An 18,632-nucleotide genomic window follows, 5' to 3' on the forward strand; every position below is an offset into this window, starting at 1 on the left:
AGAAAGCACACGGTCTGCAGGATTGTTCATCACAGAGTTATTGTAACCAGAACATGTTGTTTGCATTAGGAACCGTAAGAGAAATTGCTCATTTCCATATACATTTTTTGCTATGATGCAACATTAGTTATGTTTTATAGGCTGACAGAAATGCTATCTTGGTTAGCATCTGTGGGAAGATATTGTTGTTGATTAAAAATGCTAAGCTTTCTCTGGATGATTCTGAACCATACCCTATTTCCTTTGACAAATGTTGTTATAAACCTATAACAACATTGGGATCATATGAGAAATCTCTGGAGGCTCTGGGAACCCCTGAAATTAACTGTTTGTGACAGGGGAGTGTATTTCTGAAAAGGGAGGATGTGCTTGTCAGCATATGGTCAAGTGTCTTGAACTACCTTTTCTAAAAATAAAAATTAAACTCTTTTCTGAATGGGTAGGCTTTTTTATGCTCAGTCAAAACTATATATTGGCACTCTAAATTTTTTTTTATTGACCTCAAGAAGTGTTTTAGATTCGTGAGCTTCAACCCCCATATTATATCCTATATTACAAGAGGGCATCTAATTTTTAAAAAGTCACCAAATACACAATTTTTAAAATTTTACTTTGCTGTGACTTCATAAGGACCAAAAAATTAAGTCCTCTCTTTCTGTTTTTAAACTTACAGTAAATGTCCCACAGATATGTTTTTTCACCTTTGTCAAACAAGATAGCATTCATACTAGATGCAATGATTAGATCATGTGAGTGACACTCAGTAGACATTTTTAAATCCCTAGTTTCAGTCATAATACTAGAGTCACAAAGAACACATGCCTAAAATAGTTTAGTAGTGCCCCAAACTCCTAGAATAAGGTCCCAGTTCCTTTGAATAATGTAGTAATTGAATGCTAATGTAAGTCTTCAGGTTTATCTGTCACATGATTTCTTAGGCTATACACAATTGGCCCTGAGAATTGAACAATTCTTTCTGTGGTAGCTTCCTGCATACTAAAGTACGTCTAGCAGTCTCGCTGGTAGCCACTCACCAAAGGCCAGTCAGCATGCCCCTTCCCCCGAAGCAGCTCTTAGAGCCCAAACAGTCTGTAATGCATTGACGGATTTCTCCTGGAGACCAAAATCCCCTACAGTTTATAATCTTTTACCACCTTGATTCTCCCATTATCATGAACTCTATATTTCAGAATACATACCATTCTTTTTCCTCTGTAATTGTGTACCTTCTGTGTATCCTAACATTTGCAACACTCTATCCACCCTCATGCCTGACCAATAGTATGCTATCTTTTGGACTTAGCTCAGTATTCTGAGTTTGGTTCCTACAGCTTCCAACTCCATTCCCCCTTTCACAGCCTGACCCTAACATTTAGGGAATCGAAGAATTATCTGTATGTTGTAGGAAAGCACACGTTGGCAAGTTTGCAAGGAGTCAGTCATTCCTGAGTTTCTCACTACTAGATCCTCATTGCCTGAGATAAACTAAAGATATAATAATAATAAACTTAATATAAATAATAATAAAGATAGAAATAAATAATGGTTGAAAAAAACAAAACTTTGAGCCTAAATAAACATTCTTCAACATTATAGTGTTACTTCTAAGAAACCACAGTTAACCAGCATTAAAGATAAAACAAAAAAATGCCTTGGGGGACTCTTGGTACAACAGATGTCAAACACACATAGCTGTTTTCAACTTAATTCTCTCCATGTTTTTGACCTTTATAAATCTTCTTAGCTTAATTTATTTTATATTTAAAACCTATATTTTATCAAAATTTGGCAGGTTTTTTGTTTGCTGTTTATTAGCACAGTAAAGGTCACATCATTAAAGGAAACCTCATAGCAGAAAAAACATGATAATTTGCCAATGGGAAATACACGGGAAATGACTTCATTTTTTATGTTGTCCTACAGTTTTTACCTTGAGGTTGATTTTAAATGTTATTATTCAAAACTGAAAATTATGCCTGAAATGAATTCCATAAAAGACACAAAAGAGACAAATTACTTGGAAGTCAAAATTTGAAACCATGGTTATCTTACCCAATTAAATACTAGAAAGGTGCTTACAGTATCTTGGCTAATAAAGAAATTTAAACAGTTACTAAATAAAATTGGTTGAGTATACTGACACCTAGGGTTATGTGTTCCTGTTTGGTTTTTTGCCATCAACATTTTTCTGTAATGGTAAAGAGATTAATTTTAGCAATGCTTGTATGAGTGAGATTACTATTTGGTGTGTGCTCAATTGGATAACAACTGCATCCCTTTCTTGGTAGAGGTGTGTAGGGCCCCAGGGCAATGGTCACAGTGATTTTCTCCACTGTTTCTCATTTCAAGGACTTCCAGTGGAGCACAATGCAAGGCAACCTGTCCAGATGATTAACTGAATGAAGGCTCTATGCGAGGCTGGAGTTGAGGCCAAGAGATAACAGATGCAGGACTTGCCCGGGAAAGCTAGTGGTCTGGCAAAGGGTAGGGAGTTACACAAAGGACTGTGCTTTAGTGAAGAAGCCCCCTCTGCACTAAAATACAGAGAATTCCTGGTGAATTCAAAGACAAGAGAAATACATATGTGTATGTATTGAATGTAATTTTATCTTAGCATTTGTTTTGTTTACTGTATTAGTTGGACTCCTGTGACCTGACATTCATGAAATCCTAACTTCCATCTGTGTCTCTCCTACTTATCAAAACTGTGCTCTCCATCTTAAACAAATTAAGAGAGAAAGAAGCAGAGACAAGTTGTCTCAGAAGGTCGTGAGTGGGAGAGAAAGAGAAGAGAGAGTCTTCTATCATTAGTTCATTCCCCAGATGGCTGCCATAGCCCAAACTGAACCAGGCCAAACCCAGGAACTTCATCCAGGTCGGCCGTGTGGGTAGCAGGGCTCAAATACTTGGTTTGTCATTTGCTGCCTTCCCAGACACATCAGCAGGAACCTGGATTGAAAGAAGGGCAGCTGGGACTTGTATTGATGCGCCCTGGGCATTCCAAATGGCATTTTGTCTGGTGTACCCTGTTGTCTGTCCCCAAAAGCAGTATTTCCATAAGACATATTTTGATAATAATGAGCAGAGGATGGAAGCATGTGGACGTAAAAGGCCATATGTCACACTGCAGAATGTGTCATCGCCTTGGCTGACAAGGAGTCACACTGTAGCAATTTATACCTCTACCCCACTAGGACTGAGTACCATTCTTGTCACATACTAAGTGATGTTGTTGGTTGTGCGTATGAAAGTGAAGGCAGAAGAGAAGGAGGGAGGTGCACAGGAATGGGGAAACTAGATTAACTAACACTGGGAGCTAAATAATGAGGACTTCTTGCAGTTCATACAAGGCTGAGAATTATTTGAGCTGCAACAAGGTATAGTGGAGAAAATTCAGCAAACACTTTATAAATAACAAAATAGTCACATTAAGAAGTGGGAATAGGGAGGAGTGTTGTATTTCTTGTTCCAGCTGCTGCACTTTTAAGATTTGTTTAGGTTTATTGGAAAGTCATTTACAGAGAGGAGATACAGAAAGATCTTCCATCTGCTGGTTTACTCCACAAGTGGCCTCAACAGCCAGAGCTGAACCAATCTGAAGCCAGGAGCCAGGAGCTTTTTCTGGGTTCCCACACAGGTGCAGGGTCCTAAGCCTTTGGGCCATTCTCTACTGCTTTCACAGGCCACAAGCAGGGGGGAGCAGCCAGGACACAAACTGGCACCCAAAGGCAATCATGTGTGGAAGCCAAGGATTTAGCCGCTGGACCATTGTGCCAGGCTCCAGCTGCTGCACTTCCAATCCCCTCCCTGCTATTGGCCTGGAATACACTGCAGAGGAAAGCCCAATCAAGTATGATCCCCGTCACCTTGGTGGGAGACCCAGAAGGAGCTTCGAGATCCTGGCTTAAGCCCTGTCCAACCCAGCTTCTCTCTCCACCATTGCCTTTAAATAAATAAGTAAATAAGCCTTTTTCTTTTTTTAACTGGGACTAAAGTAAATTTTCTCATGAAACATTGCAAGTATCAGAATGATAATACTAGAGGATGGTAAGACTGCAGAGGATGTAGATCTCTCAAACACTGGTAGTTCCTTAGGGAGAGGCGGGGAGCCTCCAACCAGTGACCCGTGGGGAAGCAACTGAGGCAGTCAGTCCAGAAACTCATGAGGAACTGAATCCTGACAGCATGCTCAGGTCCTTTCCCAGCTGAGCTTTCAGAAATGACTGCAGGCCCTGCCCGGCATGTGCATTTCTGTCTTTACTGTCTCTGCTACTTCTTCCCGTAACTTTCTTCTGGCAGACAATCTTGTAGCAGTTCTGTGAGAAAGCTTGAGGCAGAGACATTTCAGCTAGGCTGTGACTGGGACGGTGAGTTAATCAATGGCTCTTGTTTTAAGCTGGTAGATTTGGAGATAATTTGTGATATGGAGTTACAACTATACTCTTACTTCTCTGGAATGTGCATTTACATTAACGACTATATATTGTTTTTGGTATTGTGCAAGCACCTCTCCTTCAAGATGATGGATTTCTTCAGGCAGGAATTGCTGTCTTAACCTAGCATGCTGCTGCACTTAGACATTGAAAAGACATGGATTCTAGAACTTAACTGCCATCAAGTGGCCATATTCACTTAGGAGATACCATGTGGTCTAAAGTCTAAACTTTGGTTGCAGTTCTATCACTTTATTCACCAGATGAATGATTGTTGGCAAGTTTCTCAATCTTCGTTACATCATCTTCCTATATGTGATGAGAATAATAACTGTGTCTACTCTTTGGGATTGATGCATAGTGTATGGAACACTATCTGCCACATAGTGTTCAATAATTGTTCAATATTATTTAGTATATATATTTAAAGATTTATTTTCTTATTGGAAAGTGAGTTAAACACATAGGAGAAGAGACAGAGAGGAAGATCTTCCATCCATTGATTCACTCCCCAAGCTGCCACAAAGGCCAGAGCTGAGTCGATCTGAAGCCAGGAGCCAGGAGCTTCTTCCGGGTCTCCCATGCAGGTGCAGGGTCCCAAGGCTTTGGGCCGTCCTTGACTGCTTTGCCAGGCCACAGTGGGAAGCTGGAAGGGAAGCAGGGCTGCCGGGATTAGAACTGGCGCCCATATGGGATCCTGGGATGTGCAAGGCGAGGACTTTAACTGCTAGGCTACCGTGCTATGCCCTAGTATATATTTTTGAGATCATTTAATGAAGCAATTCAGGATGTGTAATTTATAAATGGCATCAGATTACTTAGGATTGCAGTGCTTTGAATGACAATAATGCATTTAACAATTCTTTTAATTCCCTTCTACAAACATTTTGAACTATCAACTGGACAACCAGGTACTGTGAGAGGAACTGGGAGCAGACATAGTTGTAGGTCACAGTCGCTGTCCACAGAGATCTTCATTGCTGTTATCACAAACCAAAAGTCAGGAAAATGCACCAAAAATCCAGTGTTAAGGCTTCTAAAGGCATTGCAGGTTCACAGAATGTGAGTCATTTGTTGTTGCTGAGCTTAGAGGGTTTATATGGTACATGGTGGACTAAGGCAGCAGAAAATACTACAGAACAAGACTGCCTATGAGAAGAAAATAATTGGAAGAAAAAGTAATAGAGTCAGGAGAGACTGATAAGTTATCATATCATGGTACATCAAAACGTTTGTGGAACAAATGAGTTAAGAGAGAAATTCATTTTAACAAGGTGTAGTTTTTTGTTTTTTGTGTTTTTTTTTTTTTAGTTTTTAATACGCATTCCCATGAACTTTTCAAATACCTGGTATGTATGAGTTTCAAAATGTCTTTTTCAACAAAACATATTTTTTCCCAGTGACTTTTTGAACTATCCCCAAAAAAGTGAATACAGAGTGGTTATCTCCTGTGATATCTAGCATTTGTCAAATAATCCATTCAGGGAAATTTATAGAGTCCACAATGAGTAAAGGTATCAAATATAAGGAAAGAATAAAGAAAACATATGGTTATGCTTCCATTATCCATAGGGTACATAGAAAAGATCAGGCGGATTAAATATTCTCCATGTCTGTCAAAGTTTTTACATGGGGAGAAATGGGCCACATGTCAAGGAAATGAAAATGTCATGCCTTTACAAGGGAGTACTTGACTTGTGAGAATGGACCAATAAGGCATGACTAAGCACCTGCTTTCCCAAGTTATCCTGACTACGAACAGGGGCCCTCCATGGTAAACAGACAATGATGCACATGAACGCTTGGAGCACCCCTCAAGGACCCTAAGCAAACAGCCATGATTTCAGACTCAAAGACCAAAGTACCCTTTCACAATCAGGCCTTTAGTGCTAGTGTGAAAGGTAGCAAAATTAGGGTAAAGTAGTAGAAACTTTATTGTCCTTTTTCACATCTGTATTGAGTAATAATATGTAATTATAAGGATGTTTGACATAAATGTTTGAAACAAACTTCATAGTGGGGAAGGGGATAGACCATTGACAATCATAATTCTTCATACACTAGACTTAATTTTTCTACCTTTTTCAATGCTAATGAGTTCTCAAGAATGTTGGCTTGGTTCTGAACTTAATATTTCCAAATAGAGTTAATAAAATTGCCACTGTTGCTATATCTGTAGCTAGAATGAATTTGATTAACCTAACCTCCGAACACTACAAAAAAACATAGAGTCTATATATTTTTTATATTTATTTATGTACTTGAAGCTGTAGTTAAGAGGTAGGGAAAGGGATCTTCCATCTGCTGGTTCATTCCTTAATAGCCACAACATCCAAAAATGGCACCGTCATAAGCCAGGAAGCTGAAATTTCATCCAAGTCTCCAACATAGACGGCAAGATTCAGAGTACTCAGGCCTTCTTCTGGTGCCTTGTCAGTTGCATTAGCAGGGAACAGAAGTGAAGCAACTATGACACACATGGCAGTATTGGGATGCTGGCATCGTAGGCACCTGCTTAATTCACTGTGCCACAACACCTACCCCATACTTTTTTTCTCAAGTTAGGAAAGACTTAGAGATTAAGAAAAATCTTCAAGGTACATGTGTGTTTTTGTGTGAGGGGGTGTGTGTGTGTGTGTGTGTAGAAAACAGAGAGAATGTTTTAGAAAATGAGTTACTCATTTGCCTAAAAGATGTTTATCTGCTACCAAATTAGATACTCAGTTATTCTTGCAAATGTTACATCCATCTCTACCAAAAAGATAGTTATTGAATTTTATATGATCAGCTCCTGACCGGGGGGGGGGGGGGGTGGTAACTGCTTAGATAATATAAGCAAAATAGAATGAATATCACCGAGCTTTTGATGAAGTTTTGATTCTTGATCAAATACACTTATCAAATCCTCTTGAGTTTACAATATAGTTCTTCAAACAAAACAACAGTGCATAATGTGAGATTCAACTTGAAACAAGGTACTGGGTTACTCACTCAATAACCTGTCACTTATACACAGTTCTCACAACAGGATTTATTTTTGTGTATGTCTCATTTGGATAGAATGTACTATACTGGAAGAATCCATGTTTAACCTACCCGTTCCAGGCTCATTCCATCCTGGAGATGTAGGAAAAACTGACTTTTAAAGGTATTAACTAACTTGGTGACAAAAATAAAACCCATGGACGGGTACTCAGCTGCATCCCATAATGTGTGATGCTCGACTCCAGCATCCTGCTGATGCAGATCTTGGAGAGCAGTAATGATGGTCCAAATGATTGGGTTTCTGCTACCCTATGGGAAACCTGGATTGAATACCTAGCTCCAAGCCATTGTGGAGGTTTGGGACATGAAGCAGCACATAGGATCTACACCTTTATCTCTCACAAAAATAAATAAAACACACATACACACACACGTATATATATAATCTTAGACTACAAAATATTTTACAACATTTTTACTTAGATATATATAAAAGAAGTTCAAAGTACATTTTATAACAATACTTTTTATAACAAAAGACAAATGTATTTTTTTCAAAAATTATGTATTTGTTTATATTTAAAGGGCAGATTTACAGAGAAAGAGAGACAGAGATCTTCCATCTGCTGGTTCACTCCCCAATGGCTGGAATAGCCAGAGCTGAGCTAGGCTGATCTGAAGCAAGGAGCAAGAAGCTTCTTCCATGTTTCACATGAGTCCAATGGCACAAGAACTCCACCACCTTTCCAGGCCTAAAGCAGAGAGCTAGATGGAAAGTAGCGCAGCCAGGACTAGAATCAGCGCTCATATAGGATGCCAAAGTTGGCAGGTGGAGGATCAGCGTGTTAAGCCACCACACCTTCCCCAAACAAATGTATTCTTTTCTGACAATGAACTCCTCAAAGGACTTGTTCAAGGTTGTGCAGAAGGCAGTGAGAGATGGTTTAAAGAGTTTAAAATTGCTTGCTGTAATAACAACCATGCACTATATCCCTTCAATCACTGAACTGTATAATTAAGTCTACCTACCCTTGTCAGTTTGATCCTCTTCGGTTTCTAGGTAGGCAAACCAATCATTAGTGAATACTCTTGTCTCTCTTTTGCCAACAAAATCTCTTCTTTTTCTCAAGTATTTAATTTTGCAGGGATGAGTGCTACCAGAGAGGGGATAAACAGCATTGCTGCTTCTGATTTACAAAGACAACTGGTATAGTTACACTAATTATATCAATGTTTGGATTCAGTTTTCATGAAGGTAGTCTTTGTGAACTTAAGCAAATGTATTGATCTTTCTTTTTTTCTTTTTTTTTTTTAAAGATTTATTTTTATTACAAAGTCAGATATACAGAGAGGAGGAGAGACAGAGAGGAAGATCTTCCGTCCGATGTTTCACTCCCCAAGTGAGCCGCAACGGGCTGGTGCTGCAACGATCCGAAGCCGGGAACCTGGAAACTCCTCGGGGTCTCCCACGCGGGTGCAGGGTCCCAATGCACTGGGCCATCCTTGACTCCTTTCCCAGGCCACAAGCAGGGAGCTGGATGGGAAGTGGAGCTGCCGGGATTAGAACCGGTGCCCATATAGGATTCTGGGGCGTTCAAGGCGAGGACTTTAGCCGCTAGGCCACGCCGCTGGGCCCTGTATGATCTTTCTAATTCACTGAGTATTTTTATCCATGTTAGCTGTGGAATTTTACATCTGTCAGACTGACAATATGCGTTTTTCTCCTGGTGTGATTTTTCACCAAGATCCTCTTTTATCATTTTATTTCTGTTATGCTGCCTTCTGCCATTATTTAATAGCATCCATTTTAGAAAAGTTTTTCAGGCACCTCTTTTGTTTTGCTTCTGCTCTTACCACTTTTTTAAAAAAGATTTATTTGCTTTTTATTGGAAAGTGAGGTTTACAGAGAGAAGGAGATACAGAGAGAAAGATCTTCTGTAAGCTGATTCACTCCCCAAGTAGCCACAATGGCTGGAGCTGAGTTGAATAGAAGCCAGGAGCCAGGAGCTTCTTTCGGGTCTCCCACGCAGGTGCAGGATCCCAAGACTTTGGGCCGTCCTCGACTGCTTTCCCAGGCCACAAGCAGGGAGCTGGATGGGAAGTGGAGCTGCCGGGATTAGAACCGGCGTCCATATGTGATCCCGGCGTGTTCAAGGTGAGGACTTTAACTGCTAGGCCATGCCTCCAGGCCTAGATTTTGTATGATGAATGTTTAGGAAAACAAAATTAGGTTCTGGATAAGATTTAAATTTTTTGTTTGTTTGTTTGGGGCCTGGCACAGTAAATTAGTGGCTAGTCTTCGCCTTGCATAATTTTATGCATAGTAAAAGAATATTTCTTAGTTGATAAGAATTATAAAGCAAAAATAATTACTTTTAGTTTGTTTATAAAACAATTTAACTGAGTAATTACAAGGATTGAAAATTTCACTCCAGAAAGTCTTGTAGAGAGACACAGAAATATAAGAACAAACGTGTAAGAAATCCAGCATCTTATTAATAAGATTTTCAGAAACCAAGCAAGCTAAGAATTAGGGAAAGAAATCATCAAATAAATGACACAGGAGAATTTCCCAGAGTGCCATGAAAAACTATACACATTTAGGCATATGTTGTGAAATTTCAGAATACAATGAAGAGCAGAAATATCTAAAATATTCCAAAGGAGAAAAATGAGAGAGAAAGTAATTTACAAAGACCAGTAAACAAATGAGACCTACATCTCACCATTGGTGGTAGGTAGCACTGGATGCCAGAAAGTAAGAAGGAATATAAAATGTGTGTGTGTGTGTGTGTGTGCGTGCACCCAGGTCCCTACAAAAATGTTTGCCAATCACTGCTAAGCCTGCAAAAGTATCTTTTCAAGCAATGAGAAATGTAAAATTTGAAAGTCCCAGAGAGGGTAAATAAATCTGTAATGAACACGAACGGTGCATTCACGCCACTGTTCTTCAAATAACTGAGATGGGACCCATCTGGACTCAGCTGACACCCCAAGGTCAAGGATCCTTGCTGTTGAGGAGTTCAGATCCTACACAAGGAGGACCAGTGTGCAGAGGTGAGAGGGAAAAAGCAGGTGGCAGTCACCGAAAAACAAAGGCCAAGTCCCACTGCTTAAGGAATGTGATGTTCCAGTTCATTCAATCATCTAGCTAATTCTATAGCAATCGACAATGTTGCAGAGTCAGAAATGAACGCCTTCACTGTGCAAAGGTTTCCTGCACAGAAGCTCCCACTGAATTTGCAGGAGTTGGTGTCAGTCTCAACACCCAGTTTTCACCTGAACACGGGCCTCTTTGCTTTCTCAATGCTGTGTTCTGCATTGTCACTGGCCCCCTGCTCTTGGCTCCTTCAAAAGGTTTGTTCCCTTTTTTGTGGCCTCCTGTGGTCCCTCCCAGTCTTGGCTTGCACCCCAGCCCTTCTCTGCTTGCTTCATCCCTGTAAGCCCTTGGAGCTCTGACCAGTATTTGGGCGACTGCCAGCTCCACATCTTGGCCTGACCTGTCACCCATGTTCAGTTTTCTTATCCACACCCACCCTGGCTGCAGCACAGTAACCTATACATAGCAATCCTCTGTCACTTGAAACTCTGCTCTTCCAAAAATGAGCTCAGTCGCTTTACATCCCATAATAGCTGTGCTCGCCAACTCCTTGCAATCCCAGCATCTCAGCCTTCAGGTTTTGCCTGTAACTATCAGGCCATCTTCCTGGATCCCCTGGAAAAATTAATAGTATGTCCTATTTCAATGTTTGTTTACTAAATGGTAGTAGGCAAGCGATGACAGATGGCTGTGGGAATCAGTAGTAAGATCCAGTGGGTAACTTAGGCAAAAGCATTTCAAAAAGTACAGTGTCATGCCAAGAGTAAGATATCAGAGAATGTCTCATAAACATTTAAATATTTTTTGCCTGGGAGGTTATTGTCATGTGCAAGTAGGGCAATAGAGTTTGTCATGCTAAACAGCAAATCAGACTTGTACAGTTCTGTCCCCAGAAAAATGTAGACAGTATTCTAGGTTTTGGAATTGTGAAATACAGTTTTAAAAGAAAATTGTAATCTCTTAGAAACTTCCAACAAAGAAATACATATACCGGCACGCATATTTATGCATGAATATAAAAGCAGATACACACTTTCTAGAATCACCCACCCTCCCTTATTTTACCCCCAATTTTGTTTTTATCAATTGTGGATCAAGATTATTCCAGGACACTGATGACACAATTTGGAGTTGAGATCATTCAAATTGCTAACTGCTACCTGTCCTGGGTGATGGACTCCATCTCTCTGGCCTCTCTGGGTACAAACACTACACACAAGGTCTGTATCCTTCCCACCTTCATGTGAGCAGCTCTAATTAGCTCATCCATTCTTGTGCCCGTGACTCCTGCCATCACCACACCCATCACATATTTTAGACCACACAGGATATTCGAGGACTTATCACAAACCAGATGTTTTGGGTCAGGAGTGGGAACCAGACTTGGCTGTGGGGTAAAGTAGCAATAAGTTGTAAAATCTGTTAACATTTGCATTCTCATACAGAAATTTAAAAGACCACAGAAAATGAGTCCATTTCTCTTCAGTCAGTGTTTTCTCTTTATTCACTCTGCTTCTGGCGTTGATTTTATTAGTAATGCCTCTTTGCCTGTAGGGGGTGCAGGGTGTGTGTGTGTGTGTGTGTGTGTGTGTGTGTGTCTGAGTGTACCCTTATCTATGTAGTTTTCACCTTTGTGGATATAGAGATACTATACAATGCTGACCTGGGATACTCCAGACATGTAACAGGTTATGGCTTTGCCCCATTTCCCATTTTTATGGAAAAGGTATGAGCACTCCTTTAAGCACCATTTCTCCAGCACTTCCATGTCTGGGATCTCTTTGCTTGCAGGCTTCATGGCACAGCACCTGAACCCTCACCCAAACCTTCCACTTCCACCTCCTTGATAGCAGTTGATTTCCCTGATTAGCACTTTGCTAAACTACTTAGTCATTTCTAATCTTCAAATTGCCAGATCCAGGAAACTTTTTAGTAAGCATTTTACTTAATCTCTAGATGTCATTCTAGCAATTCTATATGTATACACCTCTTCTGTGGTTCCTTTTTTTTGATCATTTTTCAGTTGCCTTTCTTCTGTCCTTTCAACTGAATTGCTCACATTTTGTACTTAGATATTTTATCTCTCATTGTATGTTATGTCTTGAAGCTAATTCATCCATTCACTCAAACTCAACCATAACTGACTGGGGAAGCAAGATTCCTGAATTCATTAATAAGTTTTACCTACCTCTACAGCATTAAATGAGTTGTCAGAGGGACCCCGTGGAGTTGTTGCTATTACAAGTTTACACTGATTGTAAAATGCTTCTCTGTGTGTTGTGTGGGCTCCTCTTTGCATATACTCTTTCAAATTGTGACCCACTGACTTGTAGACATATCTCAGGCATTCTAATCTAAGTCCTGGCATAAAGCACTTGCTTTTTTCTTTTACCCTTAAGCAATCTTTGCAATCAAGCTTCTAGAGCTGAACTGTGTGACCTGAACACAATTAGATACTCCTACATCTATCACCCAATTCATGTGTCAGAATCCTAATTCTCCAATGTATGAAGAAATGGGGCTTTTGGGGGTGCTTAGGGCTGGAGGACTGATTCTTCATGAATAGGATTAATGGCTCTTTAGAAAAACAGGTAATCTGACAGCACCTCCATCTTGGATTTGCACCCTCCAGGACTACGAGAAATAAATGTCTGCTGAAACCACTCAGTCAGTCAGTGATAATTTGTTATGGCAGTTTGAACTAACATTGTTCTCTCTGACTGATAAAGGACAAAATAAACTCTAAGGTCAGGCCCTGTTCGGTGCTTAAACACAAACAGAAAAGCTTTATTTTCATTTTTACAGGTACGGGTTATAAGCGCTGTATGTAATACCACTTGTTTAGTTATAGTCCTTTACAAATAAATGCATAGTCCAGAAATTAAAGTGAGAACTGTGTGCCTATAAAACTGTGAAAACTGTTTTCATGAATGCCTTATAGGCAGAGTCCAAATGGCTATATTTCTTATACTTTATATTAACTCTTATGAAATATTGTTCTACAAAGTTCTAAGTATACCTAAATGGCAGCAGTACAGCTATTATAGTGGTAACAGCAGATAATTTACTAAGTGTTCATTATGTGTCAGGCACTTTGGTAAGCATTTTAGGTAATTATTTGATCTTCACAAGAGCTCTGTAAGATGAAGTTATTAACTTCTTTTATGCATAAAAAACCTAAGGCTCAGATGTGCTAAGTAAGCTGCACATAATCACAGAAAAGAGTATAATTCATGTTCGGAATATAAAATGCTTTAGAAAGCACATTACACATTTCTTGTTTAAGTTAGTGTAGTGTTTTGAGTGTTTTGTCCATCAAATCATACAGTTTTACATATATTTGTGGAACAAAAAAGGGACCTATTAAATCCCCTTTTTAAAGAAATAAACAACGGGCAATCATAAATGATAGTTTAAAATTATTATATTTTAACTTTAGTTTTAATACTTTGACAAAAGAAATTTGTAAAATCATTTATGTTAAAACTTTAGCATATCATTTTCAATTTTGTCCTATAAGGCTGGATTATTAGGTACTCCAGCATCAATATTTTTTAATTTTAAAATTTATTTGAAAAACAGAAAAGTAGAGTTACCAAGAGAGGAGGCAATACTCTGGTTTCTCTTCAGATCGTATAAGTCTTTCGCCTTTTACCAAGAGAGGAGGCAAAATAAAGAAAGGGAGATCTTCCATCTGCTAATTAACTCCCGGGGGCCGCAATGCCCAGGTTGAAGCCAGGGGCCGGAAGTCTCTGCCTGATCTTCCACAGAGGTGCAGAGGCTCAAGCATTTGGGCCACCCTCCCCCGCTTCCCCAGGAACATTTGCAAGGAGTTGGGCTGGAAGTAAAGCAGTCAGGATTTGAACCAGTGTCCATACAGAATGCCAGTGTCTCAGGCAGAGGTCTAGCCTATTACACAATGCATCAGCATTTAATAAACTATAAGTAAAATAATTATATGCCATATGAAGATACTTAAATATGGCTGATGATATGAACTGTAGAAATATTCACTCAATCAACAAACATCTTAGAAGCTTATTATTATGGCTTCCAGATTCAGCTCTTAAAATGTTAATAAAATGTCATCACTCCCAACTTTACAAGTTGTTCAAACTGAAAACCAGTGATTTAGAAATTAGTTGCAAGGCATACAAACACCCTGAAATGTGGAGTTTAAGTGAACTCAGAAAGTCAGTCGTGACCTGCTTAGCTCTAGCCAACGTAACTAGAGCCATAAACTAATAAAATTCCTCAAATGGCTATTCTGATCATTCCTGGAGGCTGAGTAAGGACTGCTAGGACAACCAACCATGAAACTAAATAGCGGGCCTGGCGGCGTAGCCTAGCAGCTTAAGGGCCTTGCCTTGAAAGCACCGGGATCCCATGTGGGCGCCAGTTCTGGTCCCAGCGGCTCTGCTTCCCATCCAGCTCCCTGCTTGTGGCCTGGGAAAGTGGTCAAGGATGGCCCAAAGCCTTGGGACTCTACACCCATGTGGGAGAGCTGGAGAAGTTCCTGGATCCTGGCTTCGGACCAGCATAGCACTGGCCGTTTTGTGCTCACTTGGGTAGTGAATCATTGGACGGGGGATCTTTCTGTCTCTCCTCCTCTCTGTGTATCGGACTTTCCAGTAAAAATAAATAAATCTTTTATATATTAAAAAAAAACCTAAATAGCAGCGTGAACCTCTTCTATCAATTCTGTTTGGAACTCAGGTAGTGCAGAGGAACAAACTGAAAGTACACTTCGTTCTAATTCCAGGTGAACCCTTCATTAGTCAGAGGACTTTCAGCATCTGATTCAATGGGTCTTTGTGTTTCCTATCTGGCAGAACAGAGATGATACCGGTTTTACCACTTTCCTGGCTTTAATGAAAATTCATTTCTTCTTAAAACATCTGAGTGTCTAATTGTGTGCCACATATTCATCTGAAGTATGGCTAAGTAAAACAAACTCCTCAGCTTTATGAAGCTTACATTTCAAATATGGGAGTGAATACAAAAGGAATTCAAAAAGTTCATGGAAAATGGAGTTAAAAGTTAAGTTTATTTTGGTGCCCAAATGTTTGAAACCCATGCAGAGTATTTTTTTAAATATGCATTTTTCATGAGCTCTTTAAAAATGATAGGTGGTAACGGTAGGGGAGAAGCTGGAGAGAGGCTCGCATAACTTTACATCAAGTGATAAGTGAAGGCTCTCTAGTAAGGTTTTAAAAAATACTGGAATAAAGTGAGTCACTGAGGCGCCTCTTGCCAAAAGACACACAAGAGCAAAGACCTTGATGCTGGAGGTACACCTGGTATGACTGAGGAGTGAGATCAGTGTAGCTGGTCAGAGGAGGTGGGGAGAGGATGGCAGCAGGTCTATGAGATGGAGCTGGAGGTGCGCACCAGGTATGTGAACAGTTTGGCTCTCACAGGAAGGCAGGTTGCAAGTCACTTGGAGGGATGGGATCTCACATTTTAACAGGATCGCTATGACTACTGTGCAAAGACAGTATGTAACAAGGGGTCAAAGGTGATGAATAGGATGAATAATGCAGTGCCAATTACAGGAAGGCACACAGCATAGGTTAGCTTAAGGATTGTCCCACAGGAGAGTACCTAAGTTCAATGAAGGCATAAGTAACTGGATCTTTGCCACCTAAGGGGAAGGTCTGGATTGAGTTGCCCACTAAGAGCTTCAGCACCTGGCCAGCCTAGCTGATGTAGGCATGTGCGGATTGAACCAATATATAGGAGCTCTGACTGATACATAATTTTTTAAAAAGAAAAAAGGCTAACATAGACCTGAGTATCAGTTTCCAAGTGGTACATAGTTTGGATCTAGATATATTTTGGAGTAAGAAGCCAACAGGATTTTCTGTTAAATCACTAGTAATATGACTTTAGGCCAAAGGAAACATAACAAAGCAGTTATCAGTGTAAGTAAGCTTGCTCTAAAATTTAAAGATCCTTAATATGTGACAATATTAATTAGCTCATTTTCTGTGAGAGGCCAGATATTTCAATATATTAAAAAGCTCATTCTGTTTTACTAAAGTATGAGCTATTTCATGATTTTTCACCCATATTATCTTCTTCATTACTCAGGTCAGTTTACAACACTGGAAATTTTCTATCAGAAAAGATTTTATTATAAGAAACAAAGACATCAGGTAAAAATGCAAAAAATTGTGCAATTATGGTAAAATGTTGAGAAACCTACACATATGCCCCCATAGGCCTACAGTACTTACTACATACCTGAGCACTGAACAATGAATGCCATGTTAAACTTTTTTTATATAGGGAATTTCTTTCCTTGCAGATCACAACCACTTTTTATTTTTTCCACCAAAATCAGTTTTAACCTTGAGCATCAACTTTGTGGGAAAACAAAAAAACAAGGATAGAAGATAGAAGAATATAATTTCTACTTTCCTATAATATAGTTATAACAAGTCCAGTTTTCCAAGTGTAAAAATGTACAGGAAAGTGCTACATACATTCTTCAAATGCAAAAACAAAGTTAAGGTGAAATTGACATATGTTAGCTTACATTTTTATTCTGTGGTTCCCATTGTGCCTTTTGCTTATACTTATACTATGAAAATGTACCTTAATATCCAAACATAAACCCACACATACCACTAATATTAATCTTCTAGGACTTCTTTTGAAACCATTTAAAAAGTGGCAAAATATCCCAGCTATAGAATGTAAACAAAATTCTCATACAAAATTCTCTATATATTCTACTCCTGTAGTAAATCCTAAGCCTTGGCCTTAATACACTCTACTTAGATTATACCTTTGATATAAATTGTTATAGCAAAAGGATGAACTGTTATGCAGATCAACAGAATAAATCGACTGCAGAATTCACCACAGCATGTTGTTCTTATACACCATACAAGCACATGTACATTGCTAACCCAATGTTCTATGTCATGTCTTCAAGTAATACAATTTTCTAAATGCAGAAGATTGTCAAAAAGCGGCAGGAAAGCTGATATTCAACAAAGCTTTCAAAAATAAATTACACAAACATTTCTTGTAAAAACTGGTTGTTTTTTTTCTCTCCCCTCAACAATGCAAAACTATAAAGAATGATTCAAAACCTCACACAAATAACCTCAAACAACATGAAGATAACAAGAACAGGATAAACATGAGGGAAAACTGGAGAGGCAACCATCTTGGTTAACAAAGTTTATACAGAGATCACAAGATACACTGTCAAGGCCAATATGAAAAAAATCACATATCTAGCGTTCTAAGACTGGATTTTAAACTTAATTCTATAGATGCTGTCCACTTTAACTTCTGCTTCAGAAAACATTCCCTACTTATAGAGGTCTATGTAAAGCAATTTGGAAAGTTTCTGAAAAAACGAGGTATGTGATGCAAAGAGGCAATGTTTCAAATTTGTTTCACAGTATCACATTACAATTTGTGCAAGATCTTTTCCTTTCTTAATATAAACCATGCCAGTATGCATTCTTTAAGAAAACGTGTCCCAGCTGAGGATAGATTCTGGGTTACACTCACATCCTTTATCAATTCTAAGCATAGTTAAAAAAAACAAAAAGTTAGTGATCTGATGTGTATACAAAGATACACAAATGAGTTTGTCCTTCATGTTAATATTCCTGACATAGAAATTCATCTGTTACTTTCCTCTTTTCCTTTTCTGTCACTTTCCATTTAGAACAAGGATTTTAAGAAGAAACTATTCACTATTTAGTGGAAATTAAAAAAAAAAAAGGTTTTAACTATGAGACTCACAAACCATTAAATTAGACCATTGCTGGAGGTTTATGTTTCTGAAAAACAGACCTTTCAAAGTAGGTGTAAAACTTCACATTATGCTCTATGCAGAAGAGAAATAAGTTACCTTTCATTGTACCGATATGGTGGGACCGGCAGACAATGGAAAATGAAGCTGGGCATGGCCCGTGTTAGTGCAAACTGTGTTTAATGTTGTTCTTATTCTGAGTCCAGTTACCAATAATTGGCCCTATCTTACTATCACGTAAGTAGAGAATCTTGTGAAATCACAAGAGTTCAATAGCTTAATTAGTATATCCATGGAACTAATGTATCAATTTGAAAGATAATCATAGGCTCAG

General features: G+C 39.1%; 1 long non-coding RNA gene across 1 annotated transcript in view; it reads left to right on the top strand.

The window, feature by feature from the left end:
• Positions 1-18,632, top strand: part of LOC131482826 (uncharacterized) — a 91,836-nt gene that overhangs the window by 59,206 nt on the left and 13,998 nt on the right. The window lies entirely within an intron of this gene.

This window comes from Ochotona princeps, chromosome 21 (genome assembly GCF_030435755.1).
Source record: "Ochotona princeps isolate mOchPri1 chromosome 21, mOchPri1.hap1, whole genome shotgun sequence".
Taxonomy (NCBI): domain Eukaryota; kingdom Metazoa; phylum Chordata; class Mammalia; order Lagomorpha; family Ochotonidae; genus Ochotona; species Ochotona princeps.